Source organism: Trachypithecus francoisi, unplaced genomic scaffold (assembly GCF_009764315.1).
Source record: "Trachypithecus francoisi isolate TF-2019V2 unplaced genomic scaffold, Tfra_2.0 Contig00739, whole genome shotgun sequence".
NCBI lineage: Eukaryota > Metazoa > Chordata > Mammalia > Primates > Cercopithecidae > Trachypithecus > Trachypithecus francoisi.
Genome location: NW_022680863.1, coordinates 23,793 through 50,089, shown reverse-complemented (window position 1 = coordinate 50,089; position 26,297 = coordinate 23,793). Strand labels below are relative to the sequence as shown.

Genomic DNA, 26,297 nt, shown 5'->3' with positions numbered 1-26,297 from the left:
CAAACTATTTTGTTCTAAGAGCCATTTCAAACAGTTGACTACAATTTCAAAGCAATTACATGAGAGTAATACCAATAGAATTTTTAAGTTGCCCATAGTCCTATATCCCTAACAATTATGTTCATGCTTGCATGTTCTCTTTTCATCTTTACTGTGTGCATACTTTCTTAGTAATGACATGTAGATTTCTTTAAGCAGGAATAATTCTCGAGATAATTTTGTATGTTTCCTTTTTTCCTTTTAAGGTGTGTATTGGGTGGAGGAGCATTATGCATGAAACTTCTCACAAAACAGGTGATTATTTTCTTATAATTCCCAATTTTCACCCTCAATAGAGTGTTTTGATTATGTAAGTTAGATTGTAAGTAGAAGGTTCTCTTAAAGAAATTTTAGTGTTTTTTTTCATAGCCCCTACTTTCGAGGATGAAAAAGGTAAACCAGTAAAATGAAATTGTACTTGGTGCTGAATCTGTGCCAGGATAGGCATTAAGAGTTTCCTCTATTTAAGGTTCTAATTTGCTCGTTTTGGGCACTTAGAACATCAGGTTGTTGTTTTTTTGTGAGATTCTGGAAATGGTCCCATTTTACTTTTTCCCCTTGACTCCAGACTTTTTAACAATGATCTGCTGCTGTTGAGGCATATGAGGCTTGGGTTGTCTCTTTCTGATAAATTCCCAGATTTAACAGAAAGGCTGCCTTCTGCCATGAGGACACATTGATATAAAAGTTTGAGAGGTACTTGCGTACTTCTTCACACTAACAGACATGTGAGGATGTATGACTCTAAACCACACGGCATCCAGTTCCTGCCTACTTAATGTTTAGTTTTCTACCTCTGCCTCTGGTGTTTGTCCTTGGCAGTTGCTGATTCTTGGTAAAACCCCAGAGCTTGGAGTCAGAAGACTGAGTTTCAAAGTTCCAGTATTGCCTTTTCCTTTTCTTTTTTTTTTTTCCTATCCATATCAATCCCTCTCAGTGACTAAATGATTGTGACAACAATGTGTACAGTTGTTGGTGTCATTAAATCAGATGGTGTATAAGAGTATTTTGTAAAAACTGTAAAGGAGGATGTGGCTGTAGGGGCTGATGGTTCTCATGAGTATCACTGCTCTTCTTTCCCACAGTTTAAAGAATATTGGCAGAGAAACAGCCCTGGTGTTCCCGCAGGGGTGAAGAGGGACAGGAAAACAAATGGCAGTGTCCCCGAGACAGCCACTTCTGGTGGTGCCACTCACCTCGGGATGTGAGTCTTGGCTGACCAGGCTCCTGGGGGCAGGGGGCACAAGGGGCAGTAGAGGGTAATTGTTAAGATTGTGGATGGACTGTTGGGTACTGGTTCAGAATTCTGGGTTTGAATCCTGCCTCTCCATCTGCTAGGGATAGGATTTAGGGTGAGTTGCTTGAGCTCTTTGGGCCTCTCTTTGCACATCTGTATAATAGAGGTGGTATTATTGTTTGACTTCCATTTGTGAGGTTTAAATGAGATTTGTTAGTGTTGTATGTTACTCTCTAGTACATGGCCTGCTGTAAACACCCAGGACACCAGGATATGGTCATTGCTGTTTAATTTTCCTCATCCCCAGTCTCAAGGGGAAGCCAGGACAATGAGAACAGCCACTTGCCATCAGGAGTCACAGAAAAAGGGCCCCAGGGTGGGATGGTGGGGAGATAAAAACCATGAGAGAAGTTGGCACAAAGGAGTTATGGGACAAAGGGTCCAACATAGGCAGAAAAGAAAATGTTGCCAGTTGATGGGGAAGAACGAAAGTCAGAGGGCTTAGACACTGAGGGGGACAGAACATCTCCATGTGCACTCTCATCTCTTGTAGTCAGCAACAGGTATCGACGGAGAGGGCCCTACGTCATCTGCACCCCTCAAGGATCTGGAGGTAAGAGGCTCTGGGCGGAGGTGCAGTGACCCCGCAGGCCAGCCCTCCAACCTCCTCCCACAGTGGGGAGTGGGTGCCCCTCTGCCAGCTGAGACAGCCCACACACACCCCAGCCCTAATGATTGTTCTCTCTACCTCTCCCCCACTCCTCCTCCACCTCCTCTTCTCTACATGCACCTCAGAGCCCGTGCCAAGAACTACCAGCAGCCCTGGACTCGAGGTCCGTCAAAATCGGTCAACTGAAGAACACCATCAAATCCTTGGTAAGAGTCCAGTGGGGTCTCCTGACTCCACGCTGCCAATCCCAGGCTCCAGTTTCCCCTTGGGGCCCTAAAGAAAGGGACTGGGGGCCCCTGGTGCCAAGCACTAATATGGACCTGGGGCGCCCAGACCTCACTTGGAGGGACCCCAGAGCACGCAGTGTGGCTGTTCTTTTGCTGCCCTCTTTGCCGACTCTCTCCTCTCCACACACCCCTGCTCGAGTCCTTGCTACACACGCCCTGGGGTTGTGGCCTCTCGGGGGAGTGCGAGCCTGACTGGTTATCAGGGGCCCCGTATTTCTGCCATGACTCAGTCCCTAATTTGCTCTTTGATTCTGGACAAGTCGCCTCTCCTTTCTGGACTCGTGTTTCCAGAGGAGGTAGTGAGTATCAAAGGTGTCTCTTAGCTGTGAGAGTCTGAGATTTAAAGGCCCCCTAGAATGGAAACCTCAGGGCCAAGGGCTCCTGTCTGTCCTTTTCCGTTAGCCTATACCTGCTGTGAAGAACCGTACCTGGCGGTTCGTGCACAGTAAATGTTTATTGAATGAACGCACTTTTCTAAATCACAAGCGGGCAGAAGCGGGGGCCTTTCTCAAACTCCAACTCTAGAGGTTTATGTTCCTGTCCTCTCAAGAGATTCCACATTCAGACTTCGAGTTCTGTGGCTGTGGGCAAAAACCAACAAAGACCCAAATCCTCTGTCCTTGGGAGCTTGAGGAGAGTTGACCAGTTCGTGTTCCCATTGGGTCTGAGAACTTTACCTTTAAAATCCATCCCTGGCCCTTGCCTACTGCTTCCTGGCCTGGGGAATAGAGTTGAGGGAGCCACCCTCAGTCACCTTAATTTGACTCTGCCCACAGAAACAACAGAAGAAACAAGTGGAACATCAGCTGGAAGAAGTAACGTGATTTCTTTATTTGCTCACAACATGACTGCTGGGTTTGGGGGACACTCAGATGTAGAGGCCCCAGTCTCCTCTCCCCCTTCTCCCAGCCTGGGGAAGAAGGCTCACCCCTCAGATTCCACCCCATCCCCACAGGGTTCCTGATAACCTGGTCCCATGGGTGGGCCTGTCCTGGGGCAGTGGTGGTGTTCTGGGGCATGTCTCTTGCTGCCATCTCTGCCTCCCCCGGTAAGAGCTCTGTCTTCCTCTTCCTATAGGAAAAGAAAGCAAACATCGTGAAACAGAAAACTGAAAGGGAGCTAGAGGTGAGTGGAGGGTGTGAAGTTTTCTCCTCTCCTCCGGAGAATGTTTCTTTCCTTCTCTTTCAGCACTTGCTTGGCTTTTCTCCCAAAGGTTCAAATCCAGAGCCTGAACATGCAGACAGGGAAACTAAGTACGGACCTGTATCACATGAAACGTTCTCTCAGATACTTTGAAGGTGGGAATCTGGGCACCCTGTCATCCTTCAACCTGGCACTTTGACAGGTCTTTAGGGGGAGTCCTTTGGGCCCCATCTCAACTCTCTCATTACAGAGGAGTCCAAGGATCTGGTCAGTCACCTGCAATGTTCATTGCAGCATACAGGAGAGACAGGAGAGTTAGAGCAGGTTCTGTCTGCTGTCACCGCCACACAGAAGAAGAAGGCGAAACGGGTGAGTCTGACCACCTGCCCCGTCCCCTGGGAGCCCGGCTTCACAGATGGAGGAGTGAGCCTAAAGGTCCCTTCTGCAGGATGGAGTGTCCTGCCCAGGAGGCAGCATGGCCATGTCTCGCTGCTTTTGTGTGTAGTTGTTAGAGGCAGCCTGGGGCTGAGTCAGCTGCTGTGGGTGAGTTGGGAGGTGCGATGGGGTGTGAGCACTGGATGCAGAGCTTGGAGGCCAAGTGCCTGCCCTGCCCTTACCTGTGGTCTTGGCCAAGTCCTAGGTGGAGTATTGGGTACTTGTTCTGTGAAGGTCCAGAAGAGTACCTTTAGTATGTTACCATTTCTGTAGAGAGAGGAAACATGTGCATGTGTGTGTGTGTGTACATATAAAAACATGTCTGCAACGGTTCATAAAAAAACTCGGGAGAGAACAACAAGGTGGCTGGGAGATACTTCCCTTCTGTACCTTCTGAGTTTTGCACTATGCAAAGGTATCATCATTTCAAAAACTGAGCAAAAGATTATTTTTCCCCTTGCTATCTGTGCTCCCAACCCCAGCAAGAAAAATGGGCTTAGAGAATCAGATAGACCTGGGTGTTCAAATCCCAGCTCTGCCTAAGTGATCTTAGGCAAGCATTTAACATCAAATACTCCATGTTTTTTCATCTACACAATGGAGGGAATCATAGTAACTGTCTCCTATGGTGGTTGTGAGGATTAAATGGGATTGCTAGCATGGCACCTGGTGAAGCACTGCATAAAGGTTCAAACAGTGGTAGTAATAACAGTAGTAACAATAGTAATATTACCTGATCTCTCTGGGTCTCAGTTAGCCAGCTGTAAATTCCATCTTGTTCCCTGTCCCAACTGAGTTCTTTTAAAAACCAGACCATGGGCTTGATCTTTACTGACCAGACCACGGCCTTGATCTTTACTGATCGAGTTGTATATTGAGCCTAGCTCTAGCCCTTTTAAGGGGCACTGTGTGGAATGGCCCAGGCTCCCCAGATTGAAACTTCTCACTCTTCACCATCCAGTCCTGAGCCACTGGAAAGCATATACAGAGTGGAAGTTAGAGCGGTCCATACGGGAGCAGGCACTGCTGAAAGCACAGCTGACACAGTTGAGGTTTTGCAGAGGGAGGGAGGGAAGGAAGATGACCCCAGGTGGCCAGGAGCAGGTGAGGACCAGTGACAGCCCTTCCTAACTTCTGTGCCCATTCTTGCAGATGGAGGAGTCGCTAAAGCAAGCCCAGCTAGAGAGAGATGAATATGCTCAACATCTAGAAGGAGAGAGGGCCGGTGGCAGCAGAGGATGAGGAAAATGTCGCAGGAGGTGAGATCTGATCCTTTAGCCCCCGACCTTAGATGGGTCACTGGATCTTTCTGGGCATCTGTAACATGGAAATAGTACAGCCAGAGGTAGTCATGGGTCTGGGTTTTGTGGAGGTGGGGAGAGAGAGGGAGACGGCAGCCACCAGCCACCAGCCTCTCTCTCCAGGGCCCTTTATCCCTGTGCTTTGGGCAGGTTCGCACCCTGAAGGAGGAGAGGCAGCAAGATATGTGTCGGGTAGAGGAGTTGGAGAGGCGCTTGTCCACACTCAAAAACCAGATGGGTAAGATGGGGCTGGCGTGACCTGGGAGCAGGCCTGGCATCAGAGGGCTGTGGGGGAGCTTAGAATGCCCCAGGGAGGTGGGTGGATGGGAGGGCTTTGAGGCAGAGGGAAAGAGGTCTGTGTCAGGAGACGGCAAGTCTTGTCATCTCCATGAGCCTCAGTGTCCCCATCAGCACAGAGGGCCCGTTGTCAGCCACCCACAGTGCTCTCCATCTGAAAGTGGTTGGAAGACTGGCTACCATCCGGGTGTGAGGAATCATTAGCAGTGAGGCCAAGTTTGGGGAGCCTGAGAGGAGCTGTGCACCAAGAGGAGGGGTTTTTTTGTTGTTGTTGTTTGTTGTTTTGTTTTTGTTTTTGAGAATCCAGAGGCCCTTATTGTCTGCTTCCTTTCTCAGCTGAACCCCTGCCCCCGGAGCCCCCAGCAGTGCCCCCTGAGGAGGAGCTGCAGCACCTGAGGAAGGAACTAGAGCAAGTGTCAGCAGAGCTCCAGGCCCAGGTGGAAAACCATCAGCACGTGAGTCTCCTGAACCAGGCACAAAAGGAGAGGCTTCGGGAGCAGGAGGAGAAGCTTCGGGAGCAGCAGGAGAGGCTTCGGGAGCAGGAGGAGAAGCTTCGGGAGCAGGAGGAGAAGCTTCAGGAGCAGCAGGAGAAGCTTCAGGAGCAGCAGGAGAGGCTTCGAAAGCAGGAGGAGAGGCTTCAGCAGCTGGCCGAGCCACAGAGCGGCATCGAGGAGCTGGTGCGTTGCCCCACCTGGGGAGCCTGCCTTCCTCCCTAGTCCTCCAGGCCTTTGTTTCCCCACTTGTAAAATGGGGCAATGTAGCCCTCATGTGAAATGTTACTTCTAAAGCCACCTGTGAGCCAGAGCCCTGCTCTGGTGGCTGGGGAGAGAGGGGATGATTTTTCTAACCTGCCTCCACCCTTCCTGGTGCCATGGGAGGCAGACACCAAGTTCTGGGGTCTCCAGCTGCAGTGGGTGGCTGCTGATTGCTTCTCTCTGTCCAGAACAACGAGAACAAGAGCGCACTGCAGGTGGAGCAGCAAGTAGAGGAGCTACAGGAGAAGCTGGGTGAGGTGAGGGAGACAGTAACCTCCACCCCATCCAAGAAGGCCTGGAAGGCGGGCACCAGCCTCTGGGGATGGGAGGTGCCAGGCCAGAAGCAGCTCCAGCCTGGGGGAGGTGACCCCAGCACCCTTCAGGGCAGTCCCGTGACTGTTTCTTGCTTTCTACCCTCTGACTTTTAGAGGTGGGTAGCCCTGGGCTCCTCCCAGGTCTGGACATCATCATCCCAGCTAGAGGCATGGAGCCCCCCATTTATAGGGGAAGAGACTGGTTAAGAGGTTCCTTATGCCCGGGGTGGTAGCTCATGCCTGTAATCCCAGCACTTTGGGAGGCTGAGGCAGGAGAAACGCTTGAGGTCAGGAGTTTGAGAACAGCCTGGCCAACATGGCAAAACCTCATCTCTACTAAAATTACAAAAAAAAAAAAAAGTATCCTGGCATGGTGGCTCATGCCTGTAATCCCACCTACTCAGGAGGCTGAGGCCTGAGAATCACTTGAGCTCAGGAGGTGGAGGTTGCACTGAGCTGAGATTGCACCACTGCACTCCAGCCTGGGCCACAGAGTGACACTGTGTCACAAAATAAAACAAAAAGGCTCATTAGATTAAAACTGGATTCCAGCCTCGGTTCCACTGGTCGCCATTCAAGTACTTTGCATCTCTAAGTCTCTGTTTCTTTAATTTCAAAAGGAAGTTAGCATTTTCCTTACAGAGGTGCTGAGGATTAAGTGAGATAATACATGGAAAGCATTAGGCCTGTAGCACACTTAGCAGATGGCGGCTGGCTCCCACTGCTTTTCTACCAGTCTGTGTCCTACAGTTAAATGGTGAGAAGAGGGTATGAGATTTGAGGCTGACGAAGGAGGCATGTTGTTCTAGGAAAGGGAGCCAGTCACCTAGGCCTGGAGCAAGGGGCGAGGGTCCTGGGCAGGCGACAGAGCCCCACAGTGCCCTCACTACCCTACTGATGGGCCCAGAAGTTGGAAGCCAGCAGCCACATGCCCTCACACCCAGGGTCTTCCTGCAGGTGGAGTTGAAGAGCCAAGACGCTCAGAGTCTGCAGCAGCAGCCAGACCGTTACCTGGGTCACCTGCAGCAGTCCTTGGCCATCTATCAGCAGCAGGTGGCCGCCTATCATCAGCTGACCTCTGAGAAGGAGGCGCTGCACAGGCAGTTACTGCAGCAGACCCAGCTAATGAACCAGCTGCAGCAGCAGGAATCTTGGGGCAAAGCGATGGCCAAGATGGCCCGCCAAAAGTTACAGGAGATCCAGGGGAGGGAGCTGCTGAGGATGGGGCCGTGAGGGGAACGACCTGGCAAACTCCGTGCCTTTTCACTCCTTCCTGGCCCCTTAGGAGCACCTGGAGGCTGCCAGCCAGCAGAATCAGCAGCTGCAGGACCAACTGAACCTCATGGTTCTCCCTGGGGAAGGTACAGGAGACCGCTCAGAGGAAGAGGAAAGAGCCCCAGGAGGAAGGGGGGTACTGTGAGCAGCGTAGGATTGAGGAGTTGGAAGAGACCTTTAGAACAGCTGGTCATTATGCCGACTGGGTGCCTGCACTAAGTTCGGCATCAATATGGTGACCTCCTGGGAGCGGGGGGCCACCACGTTGCCTAAGGATGGCTGAACTGGCCGGGTCAGAAAGGGAGCAGGTCAGAACTCCCACACCGACTGGTAGTGGGACTGTGCCTGGGGAGTATAGCAAGATCTTGGGTCTTAAACATAAAAATAAAGAACAGCAGCTCATTCCTCTCTGGGGAGGGGCTGGCTCAGGGTTACCCAGTGAGGGTGGAGGCAGAGTTGGGTCCACAGTACCTGCCTTGTTGGGTTGTCTGAGGAGCCCTCTGGCCACCCCCCACAGGAGATGGAGGAGGACATCTGGACAGTGAGGAGGAGGAGGGACCTCGGCCCATGCCGAGCGTCCCAGAGGACATGGAGAGCTGGGAGGCCATGGTGAGCCTGACTGCCCCTGCACCCATTTTGCCACCTTCCTCTGTGGTCCCTGCAAGACCCCTTTATTCTCTTAGTTTCCCTGCCTTCTGATTTCTCTGCACCCTCACCCCTTCCAGGAGCCAGGGGTCAGACCCCATTTCCTCTGTGACCAACAGGTGCACACTCTGAGGCCCCAAGGGAAGGGGCTGCGCTCCACCTCTCTGCCCCATTTGTTCTGCATCTGCCCCTATACGAATGCTCACCTCTTGCCCTCAGGTGCCATTTTTCAACTCCGCTGGAGCCAGTGCCCAGGAGGAGCAGGCACAGTTACGGGAGCAGGAGACAGAGCAGAGGGTGTGCTGCCAGCGCCTGGCTCACACGGTGCCCTCGGCCGAGGAGGAGCTGGAGGCAGCCGTCCCAGCCCCAGGGACTGGGGGTGAGTCTGTGATTGGGGAGACCCAGCGGGGCCTGTGGGAAGTCATGGAGAAGCTGGAGGTGAGTGAGTGTGGCATGGGCCAAGAAGGGCAGGGGTGGGACAGGCCGCTACCGAGATGTGACCCCATTATTTTGGCTCCAGAGCGGCCTTATGGACCTCCTGGAGGAGCAGACAGACCTGAGAGAGCGTGTGGAGAAACTACAAGTTCAATTCATCCAGTACTGGAGAGAAAGATGCCATCAGTGAGTGGGAGGTCAGGGCATGGCAGGGGGAGCTGCAGGGCCCTCAGAGGGGCCCCAGCGTCTGAGCCCTGTCTTCCCACAGGAAAATTCGTCACCTTATAAATGAACCAGGAGGCAATGTCAAAGATGCAGCGCGGGGAGGACATCATCAGGCTGGCCCAGGACTGGGAGGAGATGAAGGTAGCGTGTGCAACATCTCTGCGGGGGTGGGGATGCGGTGGGGTGGGCATGAGGGTGGGTGCCGGCAGCGGCGTGACAGCTGAGCACCCCTCCCTCCAGGTAAAGCTGCTGGCGCTTCAGGAGATGCTGTTGGGGCTTGCAGTGACTACAGTGAGGGGCACAGCAAACTCCTGGCCTCTTCCCAGAACCCTGCTGATGAGCCTGGTCCAGGAGCCCCAGTCCCCCAGGAGCTTGGGGCTGCCCACAAGCATGGTGGTGAGTAGAGCCCTCAGGCGGGGTGGGCAGGCAGGGGGTGCTGGCGCTGCACTCAGATCCCCGCCTCCAACTCTCCAAAGATATTCATGAGATGAGCCTCACCAACAGCGAGGAGCCAGCGCAAGGAGAGGACACGGAGGGTTCTCCCCACAACAACCCTACTGCACAGCCCATCGTGCAGGAGCACCAGGAGAACCAGGAGCACCCAGGCTTCGGCAGCAAACGCCCTGTGCCATTCTTTTGCTGGGCTTGGCTGCTGAGAAGGAGATAAACATCACCATCATCAAAGAGCCAGTCAAGACATTTTAAAAATAGAGTTATGGGGTGAATCTCCTACACAATCCATTTCCTTCCTTTGAATGTTAGAGCCACTCATGATTATTTGTGTTTCTAATTTATAGTTTAAGTTTGTTTGTAAAAAGTTAAAAGAGAGTGGGTCTCTGTGGGTTTCACTGAGGTTCACTCTGGCATCCTTTAGCATTTTTCTTTTTTAATTTCATAATTGTAGGTCATTAGCATGCATATCAAGTTTGCCGTTACATGGTGGGAGTTCAAACACACAAAGACCCACTGTTTGCACAAAACTGTTCTCGCTGGTTTGGAATAGGCTGCCATGCTTTTTTAATGTTGTTGCAGCATGTATATTCATTATAGAATTCAGATAAAATTTGCTTATGTTCGGCTGGGCGCGGTGGCTCATGCCTGTAATCCCAGCACTTTGGGAGGCCGAGACGGGCGGATCACAAGGTCAGGAGATCGAGACCATGGTGAAACCCCGTCTCTACTAAAAATACAAAAAAAAAAAAGCCGGGCACGGTGGCGGGCGCCTGTACTCCCAGCTACTCAGGAGGCTGAGGCAGGAGAATGGCGTGAACCCGGGAGGCGGAGCTTGCAGTGAGCCAAGATCGCGCCACTGCACTCCAGCCTGGGCCACAGAGCGAGACTCCATCTCAAAAAAAAAAAAAAAAAAAAAAAAATTTGCTTATGTTCTGCTATTATGTTTGATCTTAATCACAGTGAGCCCTTCATTAGCTCAATATGTGGTTTACCTCCAAGTGTGCACTGTTGATTACTTTGTAATATGCCACTATGAGTACTGACATTACAGTTGTTTAAAGGCCGAGAACTGGAAACAGCCTTTCCCCCATTTTCTGTGTACTGGTGATGGGAGTAATAACGTTCGGGGGGAGCTTTTTAAATCTCGCAGAAGAGGACAGTGGCCTGCTCCGGCAGCTATGTGCGGGACAGCGTGTGTTTCCTTGGTTCCAGTGCCAGGAATGAGCGCTGGACTATGGTAGTTCCCTTAGGATTTGTGTGCACTCTGGGCTCATGAAGATACTGCATCAGGAGCTGCAGCAGTTGTACTCTTCCGATGACCTAAAAAGGGATTATTTCTGAGGAATGAAAGGTTTGCATCATTGACTGTGGATGTGGAAAACCTTTCCTAGCTTAGAGCATTGGTATCTATAATATATTTTAAAGTCGGAGTTCATGTTACCTGTTTTAATTACATGACTACATACATGTCCCAGTTCACAGAAGGGTGCTGGCTGGCATTCTTCTTAATGTATTTAGTAAAGATCATAAGAAATCCTTTATGAGTTTAAATGTCCCAGGAACACATATACAGGCTGTAGTCAAGAATAAGTTAAAGTGAAGGAAAGCCGTGTGACACCTGACATTCCTCTCTGTTCACGGAGCTTCTTTGAGGCTTGAAGATTGATTTTACCATCTAGACCTCTCTGGCTAATACCTATTCTTCAAATACCTTGGTTACTCTGACATAGGAATTTACTTCTTTCCTTGAATGGAAAACACTTTCAAAAATAATAACATTATTATAAACGAATATATGTGAGAGTATTTAGTTGAAACAAAAAGAGTTTTAGTAGACAGTATCATACTATCTTTGAAAATCAAGGGGAAGTTTATGCAACTGAAAATGTTTACAAACTGCAGTGCAATCTACTCTTTGTGAATGTCAGTGTAGTATCAGGAAACGAATCTATACAATCACAGAGTTATATTTCCTCACAAACTTCTTTACAAAGAGTGAAATATGTTTTTCTACCTCTCAGTTTCAGTTAGGGATATATTTGTGCAATATTTATGTGATTGTGCCTATGCACGATGAATGAATGAATTTCAGTCACACATTGCCTAAATCATAACTTGATGATGATTGGAAAGAATCAACAGTTAAAACTTCATGAAGTTCTAATGTCTGTGTCCAAAACACATCACAGTATTAGGATGTAGGGAGATATGTACATGTGCTCCCTGCGGTGGGGATTTCTAGTTACTAGACCATCTCCATTTTTAGCATTTGGCATCCTCATGATACTTTTATAAATATGACGTTAACAGGAGAGCAACAAGACAATTTTACTGATGGAATAATAGATTTGCCTGCATTCACTGAAAGACTGCAAATATCGGGTCCTTGTGACTTCAACTGACTCTTCCAAATTGTATGAATGTAGCAATACTTTAGATAAACCCAGTTTCAGAATGATAAAAAATGTTAGACCCAATAATGTGGCTAATTAACAGGGTCCAATTTCTAGCCCATGATTTAAAATGGACTCACAGTCCTGTTCTTGCCTTTTATTTTCTGAACTTGTCGCTTTTGCATTCTCTGAGTTCAGTTTAAAGACAGTTACTTTAAGTTCATTTTAAAACATTGGGCTAGAAATCGGGCCACTGTTAATTAGCCACATTATTTGGTCTAAGGTTTTTTCTTTGTCACTCTGAAACTGGGTTTACCTAATACATGGATAAATTATTTCAAAGGTACTTTTATCGTTGCAGTCACTTCACTTTTACCCTGATAAACATCAGTGACTGGGAATGACCTTCAGATAGTGTTTAGCATCTGTGACCAATCTGACCATACTGTGTTCATCAGGTGCCGATGGATTAAATCACACGCTGGCATATTTCAGCTGAATGTCAGTCTGGAAAATAAATTTACTGTATTAACTGAAATTCCACTCTTTGTGTAGGTGTTTGTCATATATTTAAGAAAAAGCTAAAAATAATGGAAATCATATGACAATAACTTAAGTCTTTCTTCAGAGTGCACGCAGTCTTTTGCGATACCTCATTCAGCCAAGTATTTGTGCTCTTCCTCATTCAGTATCAGGCAGCTTTCAATTTGCTTAGAAGGCAACATTGGAAGGTTAGAGTTCATCAGAAACATAGAATGTTAAAATGTGAGTTCCACTGACTAAATATGAATTTCTGTAGGAAGAATCAAAACACCTATTTAAATATTGCAATATATAGTAATCATTTTAAAAGTATTTGATTAAACCTGATACGTTTTCCAGAAATGAAAAAAAATCAGCTCTAAAACCAAAGCTGATTTTTAGAAAATTCGAAAACATAAACCAGCCCTATCTGTAATATAATTTCTCTAAAATATGAATACTGTAGCTTAAAAGAAACAGTGGGACGGAAAAGTAGAGAAAGAAATGCCAATTCTGGTCCAAAGCTTTATTTGCCAAGTTTTCTTAGAATGAATTTTACCAATTTATGAATTCTTGTAAACAAAATGTATAATGGAAATACTGAAAGACTTTTGCCTAAAGTGGCATTATGGACTGCTGGTGTGATGCTACTGTAATGTAATAAATTTTTAAATTGTTGCAAAGTGCTGTGTTTGCCTTAAAATTTTCTTTTGTGTGTCTTGAAAACTAGTATTGAAGGTATTGACAGTGTGCAAATGCTGGGCATGCTTGACATGAGATAATCGGTTCATTTTTACAAAATTGCAATATAACTATGCAAGTGTTTATTAAAAAAACAAAAGAAAGTTACAGGATTAAAAAAAATTATGGGGTGAAAGTTATGGGATTAAAAAATGTAAAAAAGGGCCGGGCGTGGTGGCTCAAGCCTGTAATCCCAGCACTTTGGCAAAAAAGTAGAAAAAAGTTTTATGAAAAATTACCAAAAAAAGTTATGAAAAAGAAGTTACAGGATTTTTTTAAAAGTCATGGGATAGGCCGGGCGCGGTGGCTCAAGCCTGTAATCCCAGCACTTTAGGAGGCCGAGACGGGTGGATCACAAGGTCAGGAGATCGAGACCATCCTGGCTAACACGGTGAAACCCCGTCTCTACTAAAAAATACAAAAAACTAGCCGGGCGAGGTGGCGGGCGCCTGTAGTCTCAGCTACTCGGGAGGCTGAGGCAGGAGAATGGCATAAACTCGGGAGGCGGAGCTTGCAGTGAGCTGAGATCCGGCCACTGCACTCCAGCCTGGGCGACACAGCGAGACTCCGTCTAAAAAAAAAAAAAAAAAAAAAAACCCAAGTTCAGAGTGCTGTTTAGCTGTGGGGAGGGAAGATGATGGCTAGGGCTGGGATGAGACTGGGAATTGGGACTGGAGACTCAGCTCCAGGTGATGGCTATTTGAGTTCCTTCTAGGTTGTTGATTCCCCCAACAGTGCAATAACAGATGCTCTGCAGCAAACACAAATCTAATGTAGGACAGCTCTTTTTCTTGACAGCAGCTGAAGTCCCCTCCCCGCCCCATCCCATCCCTCATGCACAGTTTCCCCTGGCCCTGATCCTGCGTCAGGCTGCAAGCGTTGTGCTTCTGTGGAAGGTGGATGTTTCCCCTCCTGGGAGGAAACTGGCTCGCAGCCGAGATCTGGGCCAAGTTTAGGACAAGCCGTTGGGATCACAACTTCTCAGCAAGGCCAAACGACTTTTTTTGTATGTGTCCTCTTTCTACAGTGTAGAAAAAGCTCCCCAGGTGGAAGGAGCAACCGTTTGAGATCAAGGAGACCTGATATTACCTGGCTGTGTGATATTAAGCAAATCTCTCTCCTCTCTGAACCTCCGTTTCCCTATATATATATATATCGTGAGGAGGTTGGTATGTAGGAAATGTAAATCCCTCTCTAGTCCCAACAGCTGAATCATGATTGGTTTAAAATAGTGCTTCTCAATCCTAGTAATTACTAGAATAATCTGGGGGTTTTTTTGTTTTTTGTTTTTTTTAAATAGTGACACCTGGGCCTATTCTTGGTAATTCTTATTTAGTTAATCCAGAATAGGGTCCAGGCATCCATATCTTTGTAAAGCTCTTCATGGCTGGTATGGTGGATCACACCTGTAATCCAAGCACTTTGGGAGGATGAGGTGGCAGGATTGTTTGAGACCAGGAGTTCAAGACCAGCCTGGGCAACATAGTGAGACTTGATACCTATTTTTTAAAAAGTAAAAATTAGCCACGTGTAGTGGTGCATGCCTATAGTCCCAGCAACTCAGGAGGCTGAGGTGCTAGGATGGCTTGAGCCCAGAAGTTTGAGGATGCAGTGAGCTATGACTGTACCACTGCACTCCAGCCTGGATGACAGAGTGAGACCCTGTCCCTGAGAGAAAAATTAAAAATAAGATAAAAGCTTCTCTGGTGATTGTAATGTACAGCTAGGGCTGAGGGCTACTGGTCTAGGACAATCAAGGCTCTCAATAGCCTTTGCCTGAAACTCTTTTTCCCAGCCTCCTTTGCACCTGGGAGTAGTCATGTGATGTACTTCTGACCAATGCATGCAAGGACCGCTCCTGGGGGCTGCTGGGAAGTTTTCTGCTACCTGACAATGAGGTAGAGGTGGAAGGTGCTCTTTCCAGCATTGACTTCTTGCCCCTTCATCCTGTCTTGAGCATGGTTGAGCACAGGGACATTGCCTTTGGAGCTACGGCAGCTGTCTTGGGATGAGCCTGAGAATGTAAAGCCAACACACCGAGGATGACAGAGTAAAAACACAGGTAAGTCTTGGGCGCTTGATGAAGATGCTCACTGCTGCTTTCCTCTCAGAATCACCTACCTCCTGGCCTCTTTGTATGTGAGATAATGAAGTAAATTTATGCCAATCATTTGGCATAAATAAATCAACTTTCTTTTTTTTTTTTTCTTTGAGTCGGAGGCTGGAGTGCAGTCGCTTGATCTGGGCTCACTGCAAGCTCCGCCTCCCGGTTCACGCCATTCTCCGGCCTCAGCCTCCGGAGTAGCTGGGACTACAGACACCTGCCACCACGCCCGGCTAATTTTTTGTTTTTTTAGTAGAGACGGGATTTCACCGTGTTAACCAGAATGGTCTCCATCTCCTGACCTCGTGATCCGCCCGCCTTGGCTCCCCAAAGTGCTGGGATTACAGGCGTGAGCCACCGCGCCCGGCCACTCATAGGGAATTTCTACTTTGCATTCTGGTTTTTTATTTTTATTTTTTACTTTTTATTTTAATCAGACAAAGCCTAGAAGAACATGTGTATCTGGATCTGTATATTTCAACAGGTAGTTAAAATGGGAGAAGACTAGTTTTAATTCTAGACCTTTTAACTTCTTAATGATAGAGTTCAATTCATCTCGGGGAATTAATTTCTGAGGGATTCTTTAGGGGTCTCTGCATCTAACAGTGGACCGACAGGTGTTCTCCAAACAATTCGGACTAATTAGCGTTTTGTTGACTGTGTTGAATAGGGAGCACTGGAAAAAACACTTAATGGCCGTATAAGTGATTATTTCACCCTTGGAATTTTCTTTGCCAGCAGAGATAACATGCACTGTGGAGAAGCATGAAAAAGGGAAAATGGCTTTCTTCCATGATGATTGAGTTAACCTCTTGTAAGGAAGACAATATGTCAAATTGTGCATGATTCAGACTAGAATCCCACCTATAGCAGCTACCATATACTGAGAATCTGTTTTAAATCCTTTACATGATTTACCTGGTAGCCTCAGAAAAATCTTACAACATACACCTATATTTAGTCATAAGAAAACTGCCATTTAAGAGGATGATTAACTTATCCAAAGTCACAGAAATAGTCAAGTCCAACCCTTGGCTATCTTATTGCAAAGCACTTTGCTTTTCCATGACAACTTGCTGCCTCTGCATTTATCCTGTATTTTCTAAGGACATTTTATTTATTGAAGATTTTATTTATGAAAATGGAATATCCTAGTGAATTGTATGGTCATTAATTTTCTTATTTCTAACTTTATGAAAAATCCTACCTTTACATTTCTTTTTATGAATCAATACAATTTTGAGAATCTGCTATGTGCCAATCAGTGTCCAGGCAGGCCCTAATAAAACAGGGTAATTAAAACAGGCCCTGATCTCAAATAAAGGAATAATTGGCAGCATATTTTTATGTAAAATTTTTAACCTATTTCTGATTATTTATACAAATAAGCTATATCTCTTGAGTTTGCTACAGTTATGGAAAGTTAATTGACTTAGTGGATTATTAATAAACATAGGGTCTAATAAATTACTTCTGATCTTGAAATTTTGAGAGAATAATAAGGAAAATAATATCACAGATTGCAGAAATCTCAGTATTAAAATTTGTCAAGAAGATTTGGTGATATCAAAAACAGAAGATTTTATAAAATTATCCTGAAATTATATCAGCGTTGTTGATGATTTAAATTCATATTTGTTCATAGTATGTTACACAGATATTCTCCTCAAAACAAATTGGTAGTAACAAGTATTACATACAATTTGACAACCTTTATCTTTATTTTTAACTTTTAAAATAAATCACAGATTGCATTGCAGCGCTAGCGTAACATTGAAGATACATAACTTACTATTAAGGTTGCAATATTTTATTGTAAAAAGTCAATTTACATCAAGAACGTATTTTTTAATTTTTGCTTTGTAGATAAGAGTAATGGAGATATTAAACCAGTGCATATGACTTGCAAAGCTGTTTCCTCTTTGGTCTAGATATTTCACACAAGAGCACATGTCCTCTGTACCTGATGATCAATGACCTTTTGTTTTTTTTTTCTCTTTTAGACAAATATATCAGTTAAAAATGCAATTCAGTTTAGAAAAACTGTTTTCGGCTGGGCGCGGTGGCTCAAGCCTGTAATCTCAGCACTTTGGGAGGCCGAGACGGGCGGATCACGAGGTCAGAAGATCGAGACCATCCTGGCTAACATGGTGAAACCCCGTCTCTACTAAAAAATACAAAAAAACTAGCCGGGCGAGGTGGCGGGTGCCTGTAGTCCCAGCTACTCCGGAGGCTGAGGCAGGAGAATGGCGTAAACCCGGGAGGCGGAGCTTGCAGTGAGCTGAGATCCGGCCACTGCACTCCAGCCTGGGCGGCAGAGCGTGACTCCGTCTCAAAAAAAAAAAAGAAAAACTGTTTTCATGTATAGTGCTCAATCTTAAGACATAGTAACATAGTAGCATATCAAAAGCTAATAATCTGATTTTAATAATTAAATTCCATCTTAATAGAAATTTGTATTTAAAATGCTTTAGGGGAAAAAGGAAGAGAGACTACGTTTTAAAATATGTCAAGTAGCACCTATACCAGCTTGCCTTTGGAAATTACACTACTCTGAAGATAGTTATATGAAATATCTCTACTAATTATGCCATAATATTTTGTCATATATTCACTTTTCTAAATCTCTGAAAAGCCAAAAAGCAACTTTTGGAAGCTCAAAAATTATAATAAAATGTGGTTTCTGCTGAATTATACACAAAAGGCTGACATTATGGCCAGGCAGTCAAACCCGACTGACATGACAAGATAGCTATAAATAAACAACAGTCTCTCAAAGTATTTAGAATAGGCCACATTGATTTCATCATAATGCAGAAATTTCTAGAACAATACCTTCATTTCAGCTTTCCTTTCTCAGAAGCTCAAATTAGAAATATATGCTTTATTCACAATCAAGGTTTTATTAGGAATATAAAGTATAGATATTGACAACATAAATCCAAAAGAATTTATGTAAGAGACTAATATTTTTGTTCCATCTCCCAATTAATGAAGTATATATCAAGTATATATCAGTATACTTTTCTATGACAGATTAAAAGTAAGGCAAAGTGACACTTTACCTTTTCTCATCAATACAGTATTTTAATTTTAAAATTGTTATGAGGATTTCATATAGTTAGTTCAATGAATCAAATAATGACTTATGATTTTGAAAAAGAAATTCCAGCCACACACTTTGTTCCTCACTTCCCCACTTAACATCTTTAATACTTCTCCTTTCCTCAGAGCCTAAGATAGGGTTATTATAATTTTTAAATTAAGTCAGTGGTCAAAGTTTACATTTTCGTAACTATGTAAATACTGCTCACTGCTGAGCCATATAGTCTATCACTTTTTCTTCTGCAAATTTGTGTTTTGCTATTTATTTTGAACTTTTTACAATTTATATCTTTCTTGTGAGATATATAATCATTATTTTTTCTAAATATTTAAAAAAACTTCCAAATCTATCAATATCATCAAAATGGTCATTAAATACAAAGCTAAACTTTGTTACTTTACCTGGTTACCTCTCTTGGAGCTAACATCATCCTGAGACCCTGCTTGGTTATTTTTCAATGATGAGTTCCCAAGTTCTTTCTCTTCTTTTAGTTCTCTCTCTCTCTCTCTCTCTCTCTCTCTCTCTGTATACATAGTCTCTAGTCAGTTCCCAAGAAATGATAATTAAAAAAAAATGGATGCTTTTTATCTCTAACATGTCTTTATCTTATTCCATCTTTAGTAGATAAATGGGTATAGATTTCTAATTTAAGATCGTTTTCTTCAGGGTTTTTGAAGTTATTTCTCTACTGAGTGGACATATGAAAATCCCTGGAAACCAAATTCTCACATGCTTTCCTTTTGGGATATGTTTAGTATTTCCTAGTATTTCTTGTAACTTTTTTTCTTAGTTTTATTAAAAATCTTAGGACTATTAAGTGTGTAAAGGACCTCTTGAATGTATCCTCAAAGATCTACATTTTTACAAATGTTCATGTGAATTTACCTTATCGTCCCATTGCATTTGTGGAATTTCAAAATATTACAATAGTTTTTTTTTCTTTCTAATTATATATATAATTATATATATATATAAAAGTGTATCTATCTATCTATATATATATATACTTTTTTTTTTTGAAATGGTGCCTCGCTCTGTCACCCAGGCTGGAATGCAGTGGCGCGATCTCGGCTCACTGCAATCTCTGCCTCCCAGGTTCATGCCATTCTCCTGCCTCAGCCTCCCTAGTAGCTGGGACCACAGGCGCCCACCACCACACCTGACTTTTTTTTTTTTTTTTTTCTATTTTTAGTAGAGACTGGGTTTCACCATGTTAGCCAGGATGGTCTCGATCTCCTGACCTTGTGATCCACCCACCTAGGCCTCCCAAAGTGCTGGGATTACAGGCATGAGCCACTGCGCCCAGCCATATTTTTGTTTTATGTAAGTATTGGTTTCATTCAACACTTTTGGAGAAATTTCTGAGTATACAGTTGGCCTGTGAACAACACGGGTCTGCTTGTACACAGATTTGTTTTCAACAAAGGTTATACCGAGTGTGCTGGCCTCTCCTTCCCCTTCCATCTTCTCCACCTCTTACTCCTCTGCCACCCCTAACATAGCAAGACCAATCCGTCCTCTTCCTCCTCGTCCTCAGCCTACTCAACATGAAGACAAAAAAGGAAGATCTTTATGACCATCCACTTTATGAAAAGTAAATACAGTTTTCTCTTCCTTATGACTTTTAAATAATATATTCTTTTCTCTAGCTTAGTTTATTGGAAGAATACCATATATAATACATATGACAAAATGTGTTAATCAGCTTTATAATATTGGTAAGACTTCTCAACAGTAGGCTGTCAGTATTTAAGCTCTGGGGAAGCCAAAAGCTATACCTTATTTATTACATATTGTACCACTGTATCAAAACATCACATGCCCTTCATAAGTACATGTAATTATTAGCCATAAGTATTAAAAATTAAAAAAATTAAGTTATACGTGAATTTTTGACTATGTTGGGGTTGGGGGCACCAATATAATTCAAGGGTGAACTAGATTACCTCTAGTGTTTGTTTTCGTGTTTGCTTTTGGAATTTTCTTCTACTTTACTGGTTATTACCAGCTTTCTTTTTTCTGTCTCTTTTGATACCTGTCTTTCACATGATAGCTTTCCTCAGATTTCTGGTGATCTTTGGCTCTGCTTATATTTAAGAAAGGAAACCATAATAGATAATGACACACCCTTTCTGAGACAAGAACTTGTAGATTGACAGCTTAACTTAAGGGGCCACGTTCCCTTCTGGGGATTACCATGTCACTTTCTGGAGAACTATTCTTTGGTGCCCTCTAGATTATCTGGGGAATATGCACCTAATCCTATGGCCACGTTGGGTGACTGTTTTTTTGTTTGTGTTTTGTTTTGTTTTTTTGAGTCGGAGTCATGCTCTGTCGCCCAGGCTGGAGTAAAGTGGCGCCATCTCAGCTTACTGCAAGCTCCGCCTCCCAGGTTCATGCCATTCTCCTGCCTCAGCCTCCTGAGTAGCTGGGACTACAGGCACCCACCACCATGGCTGGCTTTTTTTTTTTTTTTTTTTGGTATTTTTAGTAGAGACGGGGTTTCACCCTGTTAGCCAGGATGGTCTCGATCTCCTGACCTCATGATCTGCCTGCCTCGGCCTCCCAAAGTGCTGAGATTACAGGTGTGAGCCACCTCACCGGGCCGTTTGTGTTTTTTAATGACTGGCTGCAGGTCAATGGTTAGCAAGGCAAAGAAAGGGGCCTGGACAGCAATGTTCAATATATAGACATTAAATCACTCTACCAAGTGGTACTTTTACTTTCACCCTCCACTTTGGTATTTCCATGTCCAGAGACTTTACTATTCAGTGTTTTCCCACAGACACAAGATTCCTCCTCTGTTTCAGAAAGGGGCAGAAGGAGGACAAGGAAAGTATTTGATTACTCAAGGCTGAGGAGGAGACCTGTATTTTAATGACTCCATGTACTGACTTTGAACAGTTTCTAGTGCTTGTGGGTTTCCAATGCAACTGGTCCCAGTTCAGGGACTTCCTGAGGTCTTCTAGTTGAGCATACAGGTTACTTGTATTAAAGCTCTGCTTGTTGCAGCGGGCGCTGTGGCTCACGTCTGTCATCCCAGCACTTTGGGAGGCCAAAGCGGGTAGATCACGAGGTCAGGAGATGGAGACCATCCTGGCTAACACGGTGAAATCTTGTCTCTACTAAAAATACAAAAAAAAAAAAAAAAAAAAAAAATTAGTCGGGCGTGGTGGCCGCACCTGTAGTCCCAGCTACTCGGGAGGCTGAGGCAGGAGAATGGCGTGAACCTGGGAGGCGGAGCTTGCAGTGAGCCGAGATCGCGCCACTGCACTCCAGCCTGGGCGACAGAGCGAGACTCCGTCTCAAAAAATAAATAAATAAAGTTCTGCTTGTTGCAACCGGGAGCAGTGGCTCACGCCTGTAATCTCAGCACTTTGGGAGACTGAGGTGGGTAGATCACCTGAGGTCAAGAGTTCGAGATCAGCCTGACCAGCATAGTGAAACCCCATCTCTACTAAAAATGCAAAAAAATCAGCTGGGCATGGTGGCCGGTGCCTGTAATCCCAGCTACTCGAGAGGCTTGGGCAGGAGATTCACTTGAACTTGGGAGGCAGAGGTGGCAGTGAACCGAGATCATGCCACCGCACGCCAGCCTGGCCAACAAGAGTGAAATTCCGCCTCAAACAAACAAAAAAAGTTCTGCTTGTTGCTCGGTCGCCACTCTGAGTCTCTCATCTGCTGTTCCCATTGTCTTTTTCAGTTTATTTCTTGGTTGACTATGTGCCATTTTTGTGTGTGATGTTTTTTCTTTTATTGATTGATTGATGTTTTTGACGGAGTCTCGCTCTGTCCCCCAGGCTCGAGTGCAGTGGCGCGATCTCGGCTGGGACTACAGGCGCCCGCCACCACGCCGGCTAATTTTGTTTGTTTGTTTGTTTGTTTTTTGGTATTTTTAGTAGAGACGGGGCTTCACCGTGTTAGCTAGGATGGTTTCGATCTTCTGACCCCGTGATATGCCCACCTCGGCCTCCCAAAGTGCTGAGATTACAGGCTTGAGCCACCGCGCCCGACCAGAAACTAGACTCCCAAAGTGCTGGGATTACAAGCCTGAGTCCCTGCGCCCCGCCTTTTGTGTGGTTTTCAGGAGTTAAAAGAAGAGAAACTATGTCTGACTGGTCGGCCATAATTACTCAAAAGTTGTAATATTAAAATTGTAGATGTATAACTAATTGAGCAAATAACCATATAGAGAAGAATCTGAAAATTTTAACATGGAGAAAGGATGTATATCCAGACACACAATTGTTCTTCTCTTATATACGCCCTCGAAAATTGTGTCAAAGTTTACATAAAAATGAACTGGAATGTATTAGTGTGTTTTCACACTGCTATAAGCTACCCGAGACTTGGTAATTTATAAAGAAAAGAGGTTTCATTGACTCAGTTCTGCATGGCTGGGGAGGCCTCAGGAAACTTCTAATCACGGCGGAAGGCAAAGGGGAAGCAAGGCGCGTCTCACACTGTGGCGGGGGAGAGAGTGGGGAAGGGGGAAGTGCCAGCATTCTTCAGCCATCAGATCTTGTGAGAATTCATTCATTTTCCCACCAACAGCAAGCGGGAAATCCACCCCCATGTTCTGTTTTGCGCATTTATTTGAGCAAATGAGAATTCCAAGAACGTAACTGTTTTGTTTTGCTTTTTTTTTTTTTTTTTTTTTTTTTTTTTTTTGCTCATTTCTGTTTTGCTCATTTATTTCTTCTTACGTTCTTGGAATGAGAATTCACGCACAAGTTTCATGCAAAATGCTTCTTAGAAGTAAGGCCAGGCTGAAAATGAAATACCCTTTACAAAACATTTTGGTGACTTAAGAAGGTTTTACTGTTGTTGTTGTTGTTTGTTTTTTGTTCCTTAAAATTTTGATCTTGTATGAACTGCAAGTATGCTATTATCGAAGCCGGCTTTTGTTAAATATAAAAAGCTAGCTTCTGGTCAGGTGTGGTGGTTCATGGCTGTAATCCCAGCACTTTGGGAGGCTGAGGTGGGCATATCACGAGGTCAGGAGATGGAGACCGTCCTGGCTAACAGGGTGAAACTCTGTCTCTACAAAATATACAAGAAAAAAAAAAAAAAATAGCTGGCGAGGTGGCGGGTGCCTGTGGTCCCAGCTACTCGGGAGGCTGAGGCAGGAGAATGGCGTGAACCCGGGAGGCGGAGCTGCAGTGAGCCGAGATCGTGCCACTGCACTCCAGCCTGGGGAACAGAGCGAGAGACTGTCTCAAAAACAAAACAAAACAAAACTAGTTTCTTAGAAACTTATCCTTTTATCCCAATTTGTACCACTACCCAGAGTCATAATGATACTAAGTGAAGCATCCAAAGTTTATGAAAAAAAAAATCAATAAGGTTTCGTTTTCTTTTCTTTCTTTTTTTTTTTTTTTTTGAGAGGGAGTCTTGTTTGTATTTTTAGTAGAGAAGAGGTTTCACCGTGTTAGCCAGGAGGGTCTCGATCTCCTGATCTCGTGATCCGCCCTCCTCGGCCTCCCAAAGTGTTGGGATTAGAGGCCTGAGCCACTGCGCCTGGCAGGTTTCATCTTTTTGTATCATATGCTGATCACTTGAAACATCTTTCTATGATAAGAAATCTAACCCAACTGTACAACTAGTCTTGTTGCAAACAAATGGTGAGTAAAGCAAACTATAACAAATAGTATACAAAAGCAAAATTATTTCCCTAAATAGCTAGTTATAAATCGTCCTGCTGATAGAAGACCCCTGAGGCTGTTTTAAGGATGAAGTTCTACTGTCCCTAATAAAAAAGCACAACTATGAAAGAATAGTTGAACCCTGATGTTAACTCAAATTTATTTTATCTCCACAATAGGGTGGCAATATTTTTGGCTAAAATTACTAGGGTGTAGCTAAATGATTACCATTTCTATGTGTTAAACACCAGAGGAAGAAGCTTTTCAAACTTACTAAGTCCGACTTTCATAAAACAGAATTGCTTTGAGGTCGGGTATAAACTCATTTGTGCTATTAATCTTCATCATAAAATAAAACTGTCATTTTTCTTTTTAGCTTCAGCAACAGGTTCTAATTGTCACATTTCCTGTAAAATAAATATTTCTTATGAACAAAGAAAAATATGAATGAAATAAAATTATATTCAGGATTATAGTCCTCATAAGAAGTCTATAAATACCCATAAAATATTTTTCAATAAGTGTAAAATAACTTCATTTTGTGTAAAGTATGAAAATATGTTCTGCAGCCCATTATCTGGTACATACTTATATTTGCAAAATTATTATTTATTTGTTGAATGAATACATGCTAATTTTGCCATAAAAAGGCTAAATATATTATTTGAGAAATGGTTTTAAACTATTAATTAGCAATGCTATTAATATTTGAAATTCTTGAAGTCCTATGATAATAATTGGGAAACACTTAAAATAAAATATTCTTAAATCAGGGAGTATTCTCCAACTGGAATCAAATCATGAAAGAAAACAAGGGAGGATTGAGGGAAAAAACACAAACACACACCCCACAGATAAACAAAGGTGGACACAAGAAGACATTCCTGACAAACCTTAAGGATGGAAAAATAAATAAATAAATCAACAAACAAATAAATAAATAAATCAACAAACAAATAAATAAATAAAACAGTGAAAGAAATAGAAGAAATTGGCCGGGTGCGGTGGCTCACGCCCGTAATCTCAGCACTTTGGGAGGCTGAAGCGGGTGGATCACGAGGTTGGGAGATCCAGACCATCCTGGCTAACACGGTGAAACCCCGTCTCTACTAAAAATAAAAATAAAAATAAAATTAGTTGGGCATGTTGGTGGGCACCTGTAGTCCCAGCTTCTCAGGAGGCTGAGGCAGGAGAATGGTGTGAACTCGGGAGGTGGAGCTTGCAGTGAGCCCAGATTGCGCCACTGCACTCCAGCCTGGGGGACAGAGTGAGACTCCATCTCAAAAAAAAAAAAAAAGAAATGGAATTGTTTTGTGTCTGTGTGAACTGGCTTCATTTCTTGGTTTTCCTCTAACGTTCTTGATACTTTTGAATTATCATTTTCGTCTTTGACCATCTGTTGTCTCTGCTTCAGTGTTTTTTCTTAATTTACTGTAATTAAACTTCTCTAATATCTATTGTCTAAGTTTATGGGCATTTCTGTATTTAATCAACAATTTCAAATGCATCAAATAAGTAGTCCAATCACTCAACTGTAAAAAAATCTTAAGGTGTTCTTATAACCAGTTATTTAGTGTTATTTTTGCCTCCCATCTTCCCATTCTAACCTGGTGGATTCCGTGATGACAAGAGTCCTGTCCTCCTGTGCTCTGAGGGCTTTTGTCACCTTATGACACAGTGGCACATGATGCCTAGAGATTATGGAATTGATCAGAGATACCACAGGAAGATAATTACTTTGCTACAAAGGAAGTGCTGCTACACTGCACAGATTCGTCTTGGGAAAACAAAAAGAGATAAGAAAGTTCCCACCAGCAAAAGGTCAAGAATCCAACTCATTCGCACTCAACACTCAAATATCATGCAATTCATAAAAATGTCTCTGCTTAACTGCTGTTAAAGTTAGATTATAACTGGATAATACTAACAGTAGAAAGTCTATTATATTGTCCAAGATTATAATTTAAATGCATACTGTCATTTTTTCTCTAGGGAGTTTAAGGAGCTAAGTCTTATTGTCAAGAATATAATTGTCCTTGAGTGGTGCCAAGAAATGCAGAGGGAGCCTGAGAGCTGGATTCTAGTGATTCTTTTCTTTTTTTTTTTTTCTGAGACAGAGTCTCACTCTGTCGCACAGGCTGGAGTGCAGTGGTGTGATCTCGGCTTACTGTAAGCTCCACCTCCTGGGTTCAGGCCATTCTCCTGTCTCAGCCTCCACAGTAGCTGGGGCTGCAGGCACCCGCCACCACACCCGGCTAATTTTTTTTATTTTTAG

The 26,297-nt window shown here is 44.2% G+C and overlaps 1 pseudogene across 1 annotated transcript; it reads left to right on the top strand.

The window, feature by feature from the left end:
• Positions 1-2,071: 2,071 nt before the first annotated feature.
• Positions 2,072-10,134, top strand: LOC117088255 (annotated as a pseudogene). The gene is made up of 17 exons (XR_004439105.1): positions 2,072-2,152; positions 3,010-3,048; positions 3,311-3,358; positions 3,447-3,531; positions 3,627-3,745; positions 4,773-4,862; positions 4,968-5,070; positions 5,263-5,350; positions 5,746-6,086; positions 6,353-6,421; positions 7,764-7,839; positions 8,271-8,362; positions 8,618-8,836; positions 8,919-9,019; positions 9,102-9,199; positions 9,299-9,454; positions 9,535-10,134. The product of XR_004439105.1 is annotated as a putative golgin subfamily A member 8D (transcript).
• The last annotated feature ends 16,163 nt before the right edge of the window (positions 10,135-26,297 follow it).